We start from the raw sequence: 19,944 nt of genomic DNA, 5'->3' as shown, positions 1-19,944 counted from the left end.
TATAAACATGTTGAGTCCCACCTCCATCACACAGATTAATAATTCAGAAAAAAAAGTTTTGCTGTTATAATTTAAGTGGCTTTAAACGTCCAGTTCTGCTAATCGGCGTGATCTAAATAGGCAATACGACGAATGCATGCTTCATTGATCAAACCTGTTGTAGCCCGACTTATCGAAAGTTATAATCTTAAGCCACTATTTAAAGATGATTTTGCTTTCATCGGCCATGTGCGTGCTGCTGAAATCACATGGACATGATAAGAGCTGAGTGTAGAGTTTATGCACTTATTTATCTGTACGTGGACTGTGTGTGGGTTGAGGTAATCTTGTCATGGAAAGTTGGCATATCGTTCTTAATTTAAATGCCTTTTTCAGGCCAAATTGATTAGCAAAAATAAATAAACATTGCCAGCTCAGCTTTAGCGTATTTTTAGATATGATTTTTTTGAACACAAAAGAAATAGTAGGGTAAAATTCTCTATGAATGCCATAGGCATACATTCATAACATGTAATAATGCATTCAAATTGCATCATAATATGTTATAGGGCTTGTGGACATTCCACAATATTAAATATAACTATAAACGGTTAAAGAGCATGACGTGTTGTTCATTAATAAATTAAAAATTAGTATCATTGGTGTATAAGAGGAATTGGATGTGCTGTTATAGGAATATAACCAACTTCAAGGTGGTAGCAGTAACTCTGGTTCACATCATGGATTATTTTCCTACAACAGCATGCCCCCAAGTGGTTTATTCCTTAACTAACCAGTTGTACAACTCAGTATCCTGGTTTTTGCTATATCATGGTACAAGCACCAAACCCCAAATCATAAACAAATAAAAGCTAATTGATAATCACAATAGTTAATCACAGACAGGTACTTAATTTTATATAGAATTAACACACACACGCGCACATATTATTTATAATATTATATTGTTTTCATAAGTCTATTTTGCCTTAAATTAGCTCCCAAGAACAATAGCAAGCCAGCTAGTCATACAGGTTTTGTCATCAAGCAAAGCTAATTAGCTAATATAAAATAACAGCAAACAAAAGCAACTAATAGAGAGAATTCCCACACAAGGCTAGCTAGCTAATATTAGATAATTTCCTAAGCACAGCTGGCTAGATTTGTGTGGAAATTTCCACTTTATGAGTTCTTGTTTGAGGATGTTCTTTAATATTAGCAAAGCAGCTTTGCTACCTAGCTAATATGTCCCATATGTGGGAATTTTCTCTATTATTATCTTCTTTTAGGATGTCCTTTAACAATATGTAAACATCTTTGCTACCTAGCTAATATTAGAATATCTCCCAGTCACAGTTTTCCAGCTTTGTTTGTCATGTTCTTTAACATTGCTAAAAAGCCTTGTTAGTTAGCTAATGTTAGAAAATTACCCAAACACAGCTAACTAGCTTTGTGTGTGGGATTTCCTCTTTTACCTTTTGTTTATGCTTTTGTTTTAGCTTTTTGAGGTTCTTTAATATTAGCTAAATAGTTTTGTTAGCTCCCAAGAACATTAGCAAGCCAGTTAGTCATGCAGGTCTGTCATCAAGTAAAGCTAATTAGTGAATATTAAATGTCAAACAAAAGCAAATAATATAGAAAATCCCCACCCAAAGCTAGCTAGCTAATATTAGATCATTTCCCAAACACAGTTGGTTAGCTTTGTGAGGGAAGTTTCTCTATTATTAGCTTTAGTATGTAGTTAATGTTAGTAAATTTCCAAAATACAGTTAGCTAGCGTTGTGTGGAGATTTTCTCTATTATTAGCTTCTTTCAGGATGTCCTTTAACATTATCTAAACAGCTTTGTTAGTTAGGTATTTTTAGAAATTTTGTTAGCTAAGTAATTTTATTAGAAATGTTACCCAAACACAGATAACCAGCTATGTAGCTTTGAGCAAGTTCTTTAATGCTGGCTAAATTGTTTTATTAGCTAGTTTGAAGGCCATTTAATATTAGCTAAATAGCTTTGCTTGGTGATCACCCTGTATGACTAGCTGGATTGCTAATATTCCTGTGGGCTAATCTAACACAACATATAACTTGCTACATGCCTGTGATTGGTTGATTATTATTTTTATTATTTTTTATTATGGTATCTGTGTTTGGTGCTTGTACCATGATATAGCAAAAAACAAGATACTTAGCTGTAACACTTCAGATAATACTGTGAATTTTACATACCATCACAGACTGAGGGACTTTAAGCAATGTTTCACTTCTGATAAAAAAAAAAATAATAATTGTTTTTGTCATTATCATTACTGGTATAGCATAACATTAAAAATCACATATCGTTATATACCACTATTTTGTCCCAGCCCTAATTCTGTAGATAATGTTTTCCCATAATCAATCACACGGTCTGATTCTTACCCACTGTTTATAAATGTGCTGTGGATGTCTCGAGGCTGTCTTGTTTGTGCAAATAAAATGCTATTAATTCCATAATGCCAAAAAGAGGATCTCAAAACTCAATCTCAGGTCCCACTTAGATATGCAATATCTTTATTTTGGGTGGTTTAATTATAATTTCACGGTCCACACACACTGCAAAAATGTGGTTCTTGTATTTGTCTACGACACAGCCTGCACACTGCTTTACTTTCTTATCATTAGAAGCAAAGAGATTTAGGCCTAACGAGAATTAAGCTACAGAAAGTGTATAACCCTCACTCTAAGTCTGCTATCACATTCTTTTTTTTAGCTTAATCATGCTCTCATTTACAATGATAATGAACAATAATGTGATTATACTGATGTCCAGTAAGTAATTACCTCATTCTAGAGTACGGGCAGCAGTAAGATTGAGCAGATCCCTTGAAACGCTACCAGCATCAGTGGATTCATATAGCTGTCTTTTTTTCATGTTCTCCGGTCCTGAGCGGAATCCTCGGTGCCGTACGAACGCTTAAGAGCCCGAACAAACAGTGTCTTTGTATCGGGCCTAACATGACACCCAACGTGGAGGAGGTAAGCTTCCTAAAGTTAAACGCATCGCTTAGCTCATTTTAAAGGGCTTTGAGCGGACGGTCGTTTGCCTGAAATATAGGCGGCCTGCTTCCTCCTGCTTAATCCAGTATTTAATTAGAGCAGGTCAAGGGCCGGGGTCGCGTGCCTGCCTGATCGGAGGCTGCTTGCACAAAGACGGCACTGATCGCTCGGACATATTGCAAGTATTTTTACAGCGAGAGAGTGAGCATGAGTGGAGAACAGAGTGAACAGTCAGATTCAGCTTGTAGTCAGACCTTATGCTCTTTAAAATAATCTACCATATTAGTTATACAATAGCACTCCATCAGGACTGGGCTAAAGAAAATAACAATAAGAACAGAATGAACTTTTCTTTTAATTGTCCCTATAAAGTCACAAAAATAGTATGTTTTAATGCGTTATAAAGGATTAAAAATGCTTTACACACATATAATGTTTATTATTTAGCACCATGTTACATACATTATGCCTATATAACATGGAAATAGTCTATATATGGTATTATATATATATATATATATATATATATGTATATATTTATATATATTAAGTAAGGAATAAAACACTTGATGGCGTGCTGTTATAAGAAAATAATAAACGCCAGAGTAGTGTGATGTGGCCTGACAGAAAGAAGAGTTACTGTTCCCACCCCAAAGTTGATTAGTTTCCAATAACAGTAAAATAAATGTTCCTGAGTGTTTTATTCTTCTTTACACTACAGCAATTTGCCAACAGAAACAATATTTTTTTATTCATTAAAGAACAACACGTGTTCGTTTTTATCTGGTTATACTTACATTTAATGTTATGGAACGTCTGCGAAACAAGTTCCTGTTATACTATAGCAACTATAAATGTTCCTTCAGCAGCCATCTTTTTTTTTCTCTTGAATTTAATAAGTTAAAATTCCTCCTTCCTGAAGACTCTCCTGTGTCGTAAACTTAAAGTTACAGCTTTACCTCTGAGTGTTACAAAGCACTGACACTGGAGACTCCTTCCATAAATGTTAAATAAACATCTCCATACAGAAAACTTCACCGTGTCAATGTTTTTTAAAATTTTTATATGTGGATCATTTGCTGTACAAGTCCTTGTGTAAGCTGTTACTACACAAATGATAATGTATTCAAAAGAGCTCATTAATATAAACTTTGCATCCAGAACTACTGTCAGAGCGGCAAATGGAAATGAATCAACACCTTCCGACCAATCAGATTCGAGAATTTGTGTACAGTGTATACACAAGGTGATTGTCAGTCAAGGTACTTAAGTTATATTTGCTTGTGTTCACCTTCAGAAAATGCTGAAATTAATAAGACTGAACTGCAGTAGGAGAAACCCATCATATACTTATCCTCCATTTCCACCTCTCAGCCACTTGTAATTCTGTACAGCAACCACTAAAGGGCAGAACTCGACTACAAATATCCATACAATCCTTCTCATCTATGCATGTCAGGTTTTAAATATAGCAGCTTATCAGGAGCACCAAAGCCAGGCCAGACTTACAGAGAAATAAGTTCGCTTTAAAAAGCCATTATAAAATCCCATTAATCTAAATATCTAGATGAATCCAGATGAGTGATAGAACAATACAGCTTAAATTATTTCCAAACAGCCTCAATATTAATAACCCACGATACCAACTGTGATGTGTTTGGCCATTTAATTGATAGAATACCACTCCAATTCCTTGTGTAATTTTCTTTATTATAAGTGACTGATGACTGTCTAAGCAGTATTTTAGGTGCACACTAAATGCCAAATTACAGTTACAGAGAGAAAATTAAGCTTGTTGTATTGCAATTAAAGAAAGACTAGACAACATGGCCTTGATGAATGAGTCTTTAGAGTACAATTCTAAATCTAAAAAATCAGTATTAATGATATTTTTGCTGTACATGTAGGTTTTAAGATGCAGAATAATAGGCATTGATCTGAATGAACAGCAGAACACACACAGAAAATACACTTTGTTTATATTAAATTAATAAAATATCAAATTTTAAAATTAATTATATACAATATATAAAGTTTTTACACATGTTTAACAATCACTGAACCTTGTTACCTGAACACATTCAACTCTGTGTAATACAGCCTTCAAATTTTTAAAGTCAATGGAAAGAAGAAAAGTCTTTTCAAGTTTCTATTATTTTCAATGATAGTGTGGTACACATGAGGTTATTAATTTCAAAAAGTAAATCATTAGAAAGTCCTTAATGTCAGTCTCTCAAATCATTAGCATAGATTTTGTATTTGCTGAAGCTACACTAAAAACTTCATGCCCATTACTGGTTTAAGAGCAAAACGCAGCGTGTGTTAGCAAAAAAAACCGATTTAAAACATTTTTTTAAATTAAGTTTCATTGTTAAGAGTAACAAGGGTTAAATAGCACCGCATTCGTGGAATCACCTGCATAAAGTAAAATAATAGTGAGATGAAGGGCTGAGTATTAGAGGTCAAGAACAAGCTCTCTAGAGTATTCTTCCTTTGTTTCCAGGATAAGAAAACCAAGCTTTTGAAATATCATGAGCTTCCTTTGTGGCGTCTGTCGATGGAGTGGTGTTTAGAAAGCTTGCAAATGATAGGCTCAGGATTAGCTCAGAGTTGAATCAATAACAGGGTGAAAGTGATGAGGTCATGCTCTCAGAAGATTTTAATGAAAATATAGGTGTCAATTTTATTCTTATGGGATTTTGCCCATAACTATTAACACAGTGTTAACATAAATGATGAGAATTTAGTTAGATTCTCAAAATACAAACTAAAAAAGCTTGCATTCCTATTTCCATTAAGAGTAAGAACAGTACCACTGAATTTTCCTTTCAGAGTTCAGTTACGCGGTTATATTTTACAGACATAAATATATGTAAAGAGGTTTAGATGAAACAATCTCAGGTGTAAAAGTCTTGTAGAAATGGATTTTGGTTTGTTCTGTAAAAGGATTTAAAGCATTGAAGTGTATTTCAATTGAATTTCCATACCTTGAAATGATGTTTTGTTGCTCAGTTTTTATCTATATCAAAAGAACCTAGCAATAGCGCTTAACTATTTCAGATTTTTCTTATCTGAAATACCACTGTGCTGCTGTATCATTTGATATTTAGCCTTGAAAATGCCAAAGTAGCTAAAAGATGAGCTAACATGCCACACAGATGCCACTTTAATAGAAGGTTTGTGTATTTTATGTACTGTATTACTCTCAGCAGTATAAGAGAAAGAGATTATTCTCAACAACTTTTAACTATTCTAATGACCATTTTATGTACTGCTGCTAGAAGTAGAAGTAAAAAACATGATCACATGATCATTTATTCAAAAAATATGGATTTTTGAATCGGATTGTGCTTTGAGATATGTGACTTCATGTTAAAATATATATAACAGATGTTGAAAAGACAAGAAAATTATAGAGGGACAAACTTGACCAGTGGTTAACTTATAGGTGATTTCACTTCAACTTGGCTGTCCAGTCTTTTTTTTTTTTTTTTTTCAGAGAAGCAGAAAAAAAGATTGGAGACAGGGACTCGTTCCACGGGCAGCTCTTAACAAGCATAGCAATACATCAGTCAAAAGCAATAATTTTACAATTAATGGAAATCCAATTTGCCTTCAGAGCATCCCGCGTTGACATTTTCCACATTGCAATGGCGCTTTGATAAAGTTTATTTTAAATGCAAAAAAAGCTTTCTGCGGTTCGAGAGCAGCCCGGGTGTCACTGTGCCAGGCACGAGGAGCATGGTACTTAATTTTTTATCGTCGGCCGCCCCAGGGGCCACGAAAGCCTGAATGTTAACGTCGGCTCCATTTTCATTATCACCGCGTGATTATGGATTTTACTGCGTTTAGGTGATAATACAGCTAGGAGCTCACCTTAAAAAAAGAATTTCCGCTGGCAGCTTCCATTCCACAGCCAAATGAAATTTTTCATTTGACAAACAAGCACAATTAGGCCGCGCTTCTCGTGCCTGCTTTTTCTTGATTGAACTTAGGCCAATTTGCCGGCGCTAAATGAGTTTGAATAATTTACATTCCCAATGGCTCGGGGACATTAGCTTGCTGAGTGCTAAGTGGCAGCGTGCTTTTTGAAGTTGCTGATGATGAGATGTCACTCCTCTACGCCCAACACCCACACCACTACCATCAGCACCACAAACACACACACGTTTGTCTTACTATCCTTGTGAGGACCTTCCATTGACATAGTTATTAATGCCATGCCTACACCTAAATCTAACCTTTACCTCAACTTCAGTACCCAAAATGAAACCTTTTCACTCTTTTAAAGGACCAGCCAAATGTCCCCACGAGTACAAACCTGTCAAATGTTCCTACCCTTATGGGGACATCTGGTCCCCGCGAAGATAGAAAAACATGCCCACGCCCACACAACGCCACCTACACTTTTTTACTTCAAAGTTAAGCTGTGAAAGGAGCCTATATACCTGAAACTACAATGAGAAGTTCAAATTGATTTTCTTTTTTTCCCCCTACCGAGGCCAATTCTGGCAGGCAAAGCGAAAATGACTTTAATATGTGTGTAATGCACTTGGCTGGCTTCAATGCACTTTGCTTTTTTTTCTTTAACGACAGCACTTTTCACATTAGACACATTTCATATTTAGTTGAACGACAGGATTTGTTTCTTTATAATAATAAAATGAGTATGAGCATCATTAAGGAGAAGCATTTACTAATTGGGATTTAATAAATGAAACAGGGACAAGGTGCACTGTAAGTAGTCTTAACAAAGCTTGAAATTAATGAAATTAACACACACTTTCCATCGCTTCACTAATTAAGCTTATGCCCAGCCAGGGTTCTATTGGTAGGGAACTTTGTGAAATGGGTGAAATGGCTGTAAAATTGTGACATGCATTGTTAAGAATAATATAAAAGAAATGAGGATCTGAGCAAGTAACCAACATGCTCTCACATTTTTCACATTCATCTTCAATTAATTTACATAAAAGGATACAAATGTAGGTGTGGTAGGTGTGGGCAATATGTAGATAAGAAAACACTTGGGGGCATGCTGTTATAGGAAATTAATCAACAACTGGGTGGTGAGCTGGTCTGATGCGAAGTGGAAGCTGCTGTTACCACACCAGAGCTGACTGATTTTTTCCATTATGATTATATTATTTTAATGTTGTAGAAAAGCCACGAAATTACTTGGTTCCTGTTATCACTTACATTATAATAGATATAAACAGTTGTGTTACCAAGAAACTGCAAAGTATAAACTCCTCTGTCCTGAAGACTTTCTCATGTTGGAAAACTTCAAGCTACAACTTTACCTCTGACTGTTACAAAGTGCTGACACTGGAGACTCCTTCCATAAATGTTAAATACACATCTGCTAAGAAAATACTTCTTTATATAACCGATTACACACATTTTTAAATCTGTTAATGCAGAGCATCCATCATACAAGTCCCTGTGGAAGATTTTACTATAGAAACGATAATGTATTAGAACAAGCACTTTAATATAAGCCTGTGAATTGCCTTGTAGCCTGAACTACTGTCAGAGCTTCTGACCAATCAGATTTGAGAATCCAACAGGGCTGTGTTATGTATTAGACCCGGATGATATGATGGGATGATATTCATATCAATAAATATTAACATTTATTTAACAACTGTTTCTAGTTCAACTGTTAGCATTGTTATATATTTACATTTTTTTGGAATGGCTCGTAATATGGTACTTTTGTAGCACAACCTAAGCAAAGCAAAATATCATGATACATATCAGGAAATGTCTTTGAGTATCATATATTCATAGAATGAAGTAACTTCCTAACTCAAGCTACTATGTTCTTCCTTCTTTATCTGAATCATCGTGAGGTTTTTACACTCGCTCCACAGGCCCCAAACACTTAATAGAGCTTTAATCTTTAATTTATCACAGCGTACAGCAAAGATGGCGTACACACACACACACACACACACATACACACACGTTCAGAGGTCCTCTCCTCTCAATGACATCCAGTTGTTGTGTGCGTTTGCCAAGTCACTTTACGCTTTCCCTTCCCGAGGATCCAGTTTCCCCTTCTACAAACGTAGCTATTGTGCGGTGCCTCCTGGCCTGAGTAGCCATTCTTAGTTTAATATTTGCGAGACAGGATAACCTGCCGATACACACGAGGTCAGTTTGCCTCTCCGCTTGCCTCATTTTCCAGATTATAACTCGTTTCCATGACGGCAGGCAAGCTGAGAGCGGCTTTACCGCTGGCCGTGACCGAGTTACCGCACACACACGCACACACACACACCCCATCTTTGTAGAACAAAGAGACTACCAGTAGTTCTTTAAGATGAAGCTAAAGTAAGGTTTCAGCATCTGTTAGTGCTATCGAGGTACTTAATTTAATTTTGATGAATTGATCAATGAAGTCATAATTAGTAACATCTCAAATCAAACAAATAAACAAATCAATGATATTGCTTTTTGGGTCATCTGGCATCTTTTTTTCTTTTCTTTTTTATATATTACAACAGAAATTGTGTCTTCAATGAGGAACTAAGCCTCAGTTCCAAAATAAAGAGGAACTGCTGGAAAGCAGGTCACTACAGCTGGAATGCAGCAATGCTATTTGTATGTCTTTCTCTCTCTCTCTCTCTCTCTCACGCACACACATACACACACACAGACACACACACACACTCACATTCACAAATGGATTTGGGAGCTGACCTCAAATTTGAGTAACAGCTATTTCGGCGTAATCCATTCACAGTTGGAGAATGCGAACACCGACGCAGAGGGGAGCGAGTGAGAGCAAAAAGAAGGAGGGTGGGATGCATGAAAGGCGGTGAGGATTTTTTACAATGTGATTAGGAAAGTAATGGGCTCAAAGTAATGCTTCGGCAGCTCATGTGAAGTGTGTGAGGAAAAGCAAAAAAAAGAGAAAAAAATGGGGAATTTCCACTCTCATCCCTGAAGGTCAGTGGCTCGAGTCGGTCTGTAGATACGAGACTCATTGCGTTCGTTGAGGCCTGATTTGGTGCTCACCACCTTCTGCAACAATGAGAGCTCTGTTTTTGGCCTGCGATAAGTTACTGTGCACATACACACACTCATACACACACACACACACACACAGGCTCCATCAGGCCCAGGTGGAAACGCTTCACCCTGTAATGGCTCAGTGGAATGTAGAAGAGTGACCCCTGTTGGTTTTTCCCTCTCGCTGTGCCACCGAGCAATCAGGAGAGCATTACTCCTGACTCGCTCTTAATGAGAGAGGGGTTTAAGTTTACACGGGGTTATTAAAGAAACTTAACGAGGGTTCTCGGAGACCAATTGAAGCCCCACGTTGCTAATACAGCCCTCCGTTGTCTTGGAGAAAAAAGAGCTGCCCTCACACACATCGACACTTAGGAGAGGAAATGTTCTGGAAAAATAAATTACCACAATGATGAGAATCTATAAGAATGTATTACTGGGAATATATTTCACTGCTGAAACTGTTTATAAAACAGCACCGTTGAATTCTCGACTCTGATTGGTCACAAGGTGTTGATTCATTTTCTATAACAGCAGCTCTGACAGTTTATATTATATTAATGCACTCATTCTAATATGTTATCGTTCCAGCTGAGATCCAGTTGTTGCCCTTTCAGCCAATCAGCAGTCGAGAAATGACCGGATGGCCAACAGTGAATGAAACAACTGTTTATAGCTGCTATAACGTAAGTGATAACAAGAGCTAACTTCCACAACACTATACATACTAATTAATGCATAAACGTAGATCACAACATTCTTTAATTCAGAAAAAAATTGTAATAATTGGTAAATTGCTGTGGTATAAGAGGAAAAAAACATTTTGGGGTGGTAACACTAACTCTGCATTATCACACAACACTGTCATTGATTATTCTGCTATAGATATTTTACTTCTTACATAATGAAATTTGAACTTCATCTTGTCTAATTTGACAAAACAAATGCATTAGCTAGCACTCTTCAACAGTCTTTAGGTTTAAGGTTTAAGTTTTTTTAGTCTTTTGGCTTGACAGATGAACAACTTGTTCCAGTTGAGCTGTCCCTTAGTTCAGGTCATGTATCTAGTATACTTATCCTTATTCAGTACACGTATACTACACTTTTATCTAGCATACTTACCCACCATAAATATCCAGAGCACTCCACATACTGTACCTGTCCCAGATTGTCAGCATGCTTTGTTCTTAATGTACGCATTGAGCAAAAGGAAAACACCAATCCAATTTTCTTTTTTAGCTCAGAGGTGCCGCTTTCAGTTAATCAGGAAGGTTGGAAAAATAAACTTCATTTCAGGAGCTGACTGATGCGTCTTTCATGTCCAAATCCTTAAGTGGCTTTGGAGTCCAATACGCAGCGCAGTAGGCCTCTTATTCTCAGGCTCCGGGTCTTAAAAAAAAATTTAAAAAGATGAGTAAAAATAAGATGCTCATGGGAGGAGGTGAAAAAACAAACAAGTGCTTTAAGCAGCCAATCATTTACTCAGTCACCCATGAGAGGAAGTCTTTTAGTGCTGCTGCAAGTGTTTGCTTTGTGTTCTTACCTCTCTGCACATTTCAGCATATTTTATACAGAAACTCAAAATGCATCATTAAATCACGACAAACTCGGTTGATTCACCACACACAGTGTACTCATGTGAGTTTTTGATAAAAGTCCTTTATTATTACATTAATTTTATAGATGTTATATGAATATGAAATATAAGAAGTTATATGAAAAACTATATGAACATCCTCATATAATACATCTAGCACTGTTGTTAGATAGATAGATAGATAGATAGACAGATAGATGTAGTAATATGCACATGTATGCATAGTGACTTTATAAAGTGTGTGACTTCCTCTACAGAGCAACAGCAATTGTAGCAGTGCACAAATTTATGATTAAAGACACTATTAGTGTGTGCTGTACACATTTCTCTTGAATTTGATCCTCAGTTTTAAGTCACTGATGATGTTTTCTTCCCGTCACTTAAATCCCACGTCACAGTCGTCAAATCTCAGCATTATACTTGTCATGCTTGTCAAAATGCCAGACTTTTACTTTGACATCTGAATTTCTGCAGAAATAATATTTTATCCGCTTCCTTCCTGTTCAGCGATGAAAACCACAAAGCTCTATGAGTTAGCAAAGTTTGGAAACTCATTAAACCCTCTCGATTTCTAAATTCTACATGCGTCGTATCTTGTCAGGAAGATCTGAGGAGCCTAAATCTCTCCCAAACCACCAGGCAAACAAAAGCTAAGGAATAAATCCTACATCTGATTCTGGTATCTGCAGCAAGTAGTGTGTGATCACCATTGTGCCTTGGTATCTGTCTGGATATAAGAACTAATACACACTCAAAGTGGCTTAATTTTTACAAAACGATCATGATTAGTGCTGAAGTAAACCCATGTTAGCTCAGGAACATGGAACATAGGAAAAGGCTTAATATATTATAAATGAGGAAAATGCTTTCAAAGCACAGCATGAATTTGTGAAAAAGGTTACAGCGTTTATGGTGTAAATTTTATATAGTGACACACATTAGCGCTAGGCAAAATGACTAGCCTTCATATGGTGTTTTGCTACTGATTAAAAAAAAATTATCAGTAGCAAAGTTACTACATAAAGAGCCAGACTCTGAACATATTTTGAAGAAAGATGAATGATAATAATTTTATATAGGCCAAAAATAAAATAAACAAGGACACAAACTCAAATCCAGCGGCCAGCAGCGACTAGTGGGTCCAAGCACAGAGAATGCAGCAACAACGTCACATCATAATGTGGTATTGGGGAAGACAACCATGACAAACGCTATGACAGGAAAAGCTCGATCTTTAAGATCAGACAGAGAGTGAGAAAAGAAGAAAAGGAAGATCTAAGATTTTGGATGAAGAAGGTCAAAAAGATGAGAGAAAATTAGATTGTTGAACTCTCATAAATGGAAAAAATGAAGAGCACAGATACAGTAATATAGCAGCAGAATCTGGACAATATGGACAATCTGAAACTTGATGATATATGGAGCACTATAGGGGAAAAAATCATGATTCCACAGGAAAAATATCATGTATTAATGATAAAATGCAGCGCAGGTGTATTGGCCAGAATAATCAGTGCTCTCTAATGTGTAAACACACTTTATGAACAGTAAAGTGTAATCTGACAATGTGACTGAGAGTCCTGATATAACGATGCTCTAAACACTAAATGCACTTCTTTCTGAATATAAAATACCTATCTGTGCAACATGAAAGAGGGAAGGAAGGAGAGAGAGAGAGAGAGAGAGAGAGAGAGAGAGGAGAAGCGTTGGAGGCACAGCGACTCAGCAGCAAGTTTGCATTGCCCTATCTCATTAACACACCGCTGAAATAAAAGAGAGCTTCTCTGGCTCACAGCTATGGCAAAAAAAATTATCATAGTGATGATGTTCCTCGGCCGTCAACAGAGCGGCGATAACGTTGTTTGATGATGACTTTCCTATGAATGTTAAGCAGCTGGCACGGCGGAGGGAAGGAGCTTATCGGCGCCTAATGCCCATCTCTAATTCCTGCCCTTCTTGAACTAGCCATTTTCTAACAGCGCTAACTGTCAAATTTACATCCCATCTTAATGCCGCTAAAGAGGACGAGGGATGAAGAGTAAATGACAGGAGTGTAATGAGGAAGCCTTCTCTCTCTCTCTCTTTCCCTCCCTCTTTCTCTCTCTAGGCAGGAGATTTTCCACAATTTGGGAGTCTCCTTCTTATTTCTCTCCACTCCTGAACCATGATGGTGGGCTTACCTTGGCGTTTTAAAGCAGACGAGTTCAATTAGCTGATGAATCTTTCATAAGTTTCATAAGAGTATTTCACTAATGGGAGTTAAGGCCATGAAAATGGCTTTAAATTTTTTACACTGTGGAAAATGAAGTTAGGGTTCAATGAATTTCCATTTTATTAATAAGAAACAGCAAACAATATGATTTCAAATAGATCAAATCCACAATAATTATGACATACCAATGCATTAAACAACCTTATACCACAGTGTTGTTGAAGTCTCAATTCTGATTGGTCAGAAGGTGGTGATTAATTTTCTATAACAGCAGCTCTGACGGTAGTTCTAGCCACAAATCACAGGTTAATATTAATGCACTCGTTCTAATACATTATTGTTTGTTAAAAAAAGAAGAAGAAGAAGAAGAAGTCCAAAAGAGAAGTCTTTGTTTTTTCTATCTTATAACATTCCAGAGAAAAAACAGAGGCTGGTGAAGGGATGGCTGTTTACAGCTGCTGTAACATAAGTGATAACAGGAAATAACTTGTTTTGAGAACGTTCCACAATATTAAATGTAATTATAGACAGATTAAAAGTATGACATTGTTCTTTAATTGCTAAAAAATCGTAAATTGGCAAATTGCTGAGGTATAAGAGAAATAAAACCCTTTCGTGACAAGCTATATTGGAAAATAATCAACTGTGGAATGGTAACAGTAACACCATCACACTATCCCGTCGTTGATTATCTTCCTATAACGGCACACCCCCGAGTGTGTTATTCAATACACAAGCTTACAACAAAATCATCTACAAATCAAATATAGAGTAACAGGAAATTGGTCATTGGTCAACAAGTTGCACTTATTTCTGATCATCTGATAAACACTATGTCTTGCAGAACTCATATCTCTGTCAGCTTCTTTAACAGTTCGGTGCTTGGGCTCGATCCTCCTTCGCTTGTCACTTTGTACAAATGCTTTTTGCCAAACGAATGAATGTAAATGTAAATTACATCTGGCTTTGCGTAATGAGCAGCATTTCGGTGCTTGACATTCATCAGAAGCAGTGTGTGCAAAGCAGCACATTAGCCAATTCATTTCTGTTTCCTGACACTAATTACTGGACTTTCCATTGAATCTAATTAAAACATTTTAATGAATGACGGTCCATTATTGTAGCCCATTCGTCTGACTCTTTTAAAAAGTAACTCCGCTTTGACCACATCTAAAGTGCAAAAGCTTTCAATTTTATTCACCAAAGACAATCAATGCAACAAAAAGTCCACGCAACTTTAACTGCCTAACAGAAATGAAGGCTTTGAAGGTGCCTTTAGACTGAAAATAAGAGCTACTATTAATAAAATAAAGCTGTACCAACAGTTCAAGGGGTTTTTCATCTAAATGCCACAGAAAAAACAAAACTAAGGGGAAAAAAATAACTAAAAAAAAGGCCATAGTATATTAAACCAGTGTTAATATTTGTATTTTAAAAAATAGTAGCTGGATTCAATGGGTTGAAAAAATGTGAAATGCTTGAAACTCTTGAAAGCAAGTGCATGTATTATGTACATCAATTTATCCTTTTTTTCTTCTTTTGCTTAAGATTAAGATCCAAGATGCAGTAATTTCCTTCTCACAACCACAGTGACTGGACAGTGATTGCATTTCAGTGTGCCACGTTGTCACTAATAAAAAGCAATGAGTACTGCATAGAAGTCATGGACAACAAAATTACTCTGGGTGCGAATGCCTTCTAGTTGCACAATTTACACAGTATTAGATTTATTGGAAGTGCTCATCCAATCTTCTGAGGAAAGGTGTGTGACTCTCAAACGGAGGAGAACCCGACGCTTTGCTAATGCAAATGAGACGAGCTGAAAGTTTCCTGATGCCTGCATGTAATTTAAGATGGCATTTAAGCCCCTTACCCCCGATCTTATCTCCTAAATGAATTCATCAGGTAATATTTCCCATTATTCAAAGGCATCATTTTATGCCAGGGAAGGTAATGGAATGATTACAGGGCCGTGCACACAAATTAACAGCCAGACGCAAAGCATTCCCTCTGTGAAAATGAGAAATTTAAGGTGAGGAAGAGTCTTATAAAAACTCCTTTTAAAGTTGGTGTGGACTTCCACATGTCATGTATTAAGCGAAGTCTCGGAGGCCAATTCAATTTGCGATCCTCTTTCATCTTTAATGATACCTATCTCCTGCTGTTCATATTTTCATTTAAGGCGGGGCCGTGCTATTAATATTTAAAAATTCTTCAGATGAACGGTGTGGAAAAAATAGTGTGAAAGTTAAAGGGACTAAAAGAATGGCTACCTGCTGTCACCTGGTTTAAAATTAAGGTCTGGAAGTGGAGTTGGAAGTGTGAGGTGTGTTTCATCTCCACTGGCCATCAAGCAATTAAAACCTGCTCTTGTCTGATCGGAAATGAGCTAAATTCAGGCCGAGCTAAATTTCACACTCATCTACCAGCCTCCAGGAAGAAGGTCCGAAAGACGAAACTAACAAGATTAAAATAAAGGAGCAAAAACAGATAATTGGGGACAGAGCATGCTGGAGTCCTGCACCTAAAAGAGAATAAATGTGTCAATTTAAAGGTATTACTAATTACAATATCCATCCAGCTGTGATTACAGTTACTTACAGACAGTTGGAGAACTTCGCCAAACTGACAACGACATATAAAGTTTAACACACTGTATACTGCATAATGACTCGGTGGATAAATGCTAATTAATACTGAGACTTGTTTATGTAAAGAATAAAACACTTTGTGGTGTACCGTTGTAGGAAAATAATCAATAATGGAGTGGTGTTTTGTGGCCCAATGTCAAGCGGATTTACTGTTACCACCCTGAAGATGATTATTTTCCAATAACAGCACATCCCGAAGTGTTTTACTCCTCTTATACCATAGCAGCTTGATAACGCTAACAATATTTTTTATTAATTAATGAACAACGCTTCATACCGTTTCCATTTATCATTATACTTAATGTTGTGGAAACAACTTAGATCCTTTTATCACTTATATAAGCTTTAAACAGTCGTTCCCTTATCAGCCTTCTTTTTAATAAAAATGTTACGCAGAGACTGGAAAATGTAGACATTTGGTCCTGAAGACTTTCCTTATCCTGTGTTATAAAACTTAACTGAGTATTCCGAAGCTCTTACACTGGAGACTCCTTCCCTAAATGATGAATAAACATGTCCTTACAGAAAGCTTCTTCATCCATGATTATACGTTTCTTTGTTAAATAATGTGTTTTTAATCTGTTTATTATTAGGCTTGTGATAATGTGACGCTGTTACTATGGAAACAATAATGTCTTAAAAGGAGCACATTAATTAAAACTGTGATTTGTATTTACTGAGTTGCTGAAATACAGGGCTGGGTATAAATATATATAACATTTGATATAAAAAATGTCAGCTTCATTTCTGATCTAAGTTAAATTTGCTTAAGTGCTTTAAATCCTGCCTATATTGCTACATTTCGCAGACTGATACCACTGCCCACTACACTTAATACCAATTTAATTACACGTGTAACATCTGGACAACTGGATGACAGCATGCATGAACGTTTAAGGTTCAGAGATGACATTGTGCATGCTACATCACCTCCTCTGCCTTTTATAGCAAATTATTTTCCTTATTGATTACCAGCTGCTGCGTTTCTATTTCACAGTTGAATTACTGTTGTCTTGCAGAGGCCCTTTTCTTTGGCTCGGGCTCCAGTTCATTCTTTCCTGCCATTTCTTGGTCATTTCCGAGTTTAAAACTCAGAGCCGCTTATTAAGTTTTTGGGGCCTTGGCGGATAAGAGGCGGTAAGTGCGGCGCGATAAACTAATCATCTTAAACCCCTAATTATGAGTATCTCAGTGTGACAGGCGGCGGAGTGGAGCCTCGAAATGAGAAAAAAAAAAAAAAACGGCACATCCGAGGGAAGGGTAATAATTTTTTAAGTCATCTGGATCTGGCTCGGGGTGGCAGAATTCATTAGAGCAGATTAGCCAAGTGTGTACAAAGTAAATGAGATATCTAATGGCCGACTCGGAGGGCGACGGACTCTTCGTTTGGCTTCTGAATATGATGAAGCGTATTACAAGGCCATTGTGGTTTGACTGCATTGGACTCTGGTGTTCTACATCTTTTAATAACCCTTGACCTTTGGCCCTTTGAGCTATGCACTTCAGCATCAGAGCAAGGAGAACAACACAAATCAGATTAGCCAGGCAAGGCCGATCCAGACGGTTGGATTGTTTTTAAAGCGGGAAGCGCATGATGCTAATTATGAGCATAAGGAGAAGGTTGGGGCAAGAAATAATAAGATTACAAAGAATAATTTGCAGATATAATTACACCAAAATTGGGTACACACAATCGTCAAACGCGTGTCTTGCTTGACCCGGGCGCGTGAGTGAAATAAATCCTCGTTCTATAGCCTCTGTTAATTTGTTTTTATCATCGGCAAAGTGGTGTTTGTGCAGGCAGCGCAATTTGCATGTGTAATTCCGCTGTGCAAATTGACAACAAGTCGATAATTCCAGGGAAATGGGCTCGTCGCGATGGCCCCCGCTATCTTCCCGAGCCGATTCATTTTGAGGAACTGCTGAGGCATGAAACTCATACATCAACACGCTTTTTTTCCTGACAACGCTCAGACTTATTGTCCGTTAAAATGTCATTACAGGCATTATTTATGGAGCTAATTCATTTATTAGACCATATTTACTCTGACAGAGTGTCACATTGTGGCCGGTGTTCAGAGTGAATTGGGGACGGTTTTTCTTTTACATTCTACATGAACACAAAAGCCTTCATGCCTGTCAGTAAACCTCAAACGCCATATTAATATAGAGGTGAGATATATATATATATATACTGAATGTCTGGAGTTGTCTTCTTTAGATTATCCCTGGAACAACAAGGCACTATTGCTAACAGGAATAGAAGTTTACAGCCTCCAGTTTAGCTGTTCAACTACGTACAAAGAGAATAATTATATAAATTACACTTATGATGAAACTGTTTTTTTTTGTAGTTTCAGCTTATCAAAAACAATGCAGAAATAGGCCTTACTTTTTCTTCAATTTTGCTCTATACTTTTATTCTTTAAAAATCTGCATACTCCAAGAAATCTGCTCAGCTCAGGCTGGTGTATCGTTACACTTCTACGCTAACCATGTGTGTCTGTTAGTAAGTCTGGCAAATAAAGGAAAAAATAAGGTAAATGACCTGCGTGTCATTTGAAAAATTCTTGTCGGGGTGAACAAATAAATCCATTTACCAGCTAGACTTCCAGCTAAGTGAAAGCTCGAATGTCCTTGTCCCATTTTCCTCTAGGATAGCATGGTAGCTAATGAAATTTAACAGCTAGTTAGCTAATTAAGTGCTAAGGAAAATGAGTGAATGTTTGAATTACAAGTCTGTAAATTTTCTATAGTAAATATATTAATGTTGTACAGAGCACGGCACAGCTGATGTGTGTAGTGCAGCAGGTGGCGGGATTCGGAAGTGTATGATAGTTACATTGCAAAAGTCAACAGTCAGAAGGGTTTTTTTTCTCTAGTAGGTGAAATATTGAGAGATCGAAAGAAAACACTGATGATATTTAGATCAGCAGCCTATAGAACCTACTTGCAATTACGAATGAAAAACTAGTAGACCAGACACGTAGACTGCTTATCCTAGACTCCCTTTGTTACTGATTTGTCCACTCCTGGTCACATCGAGCCAGAAGGTCCAAAACCAGCAGCAACCCAAGCTGAAATACGAGCAGTTCTATGATTCGAAGCTGAGATCTTGCTCTGGCATGAGAGCACTGGCTTGTGGCTTTGCTCTGACAGTGTGGATAATTTGGAATTGTGTGAGACGAGGCCTCTCATACATTTTAATAGTCCATGTTAATAGTGAGGCGCATAATTCCATCATGCCATTCTCGTGTTATTTATTTTCCAGACTCACCTGTCAGAGCTGACTACTTATCAAGGCAGTCATGTCGAGCGGTTTTGGAGCCATTATACTTTAATGACTTGATGATTTAATTCGTACGTGCCGTTTGAAGTCACTAGTGCTGCTATTCGGATAAAGCAGGCCAAACTCAAGGGTGCTTTTGCTTACTATAATTTAAGAATCACACA

This window comes from Pangasianodon hypophthalmus, chromosome 3 (assembly GCF_027358585.1).
Source record: "Pangasianodon hypophthalmus isolate fPanHyp1 chromosome 3, fPanHyp1.pri, whole genome shotgun sequence".
NCBI classification, from domain to species: domain Eukaryota; kingdom Metazoa; phylum Chordata; class Actinopteri; order Siluriformes; family Pangasiidae; genus Pangasianodon; species Pangasianodon hypophthalmus.
The sequence above is the reverse complement of the archived record's forward strand: the minus strand, read 5'-3'. Positions refer to the sequence as shown.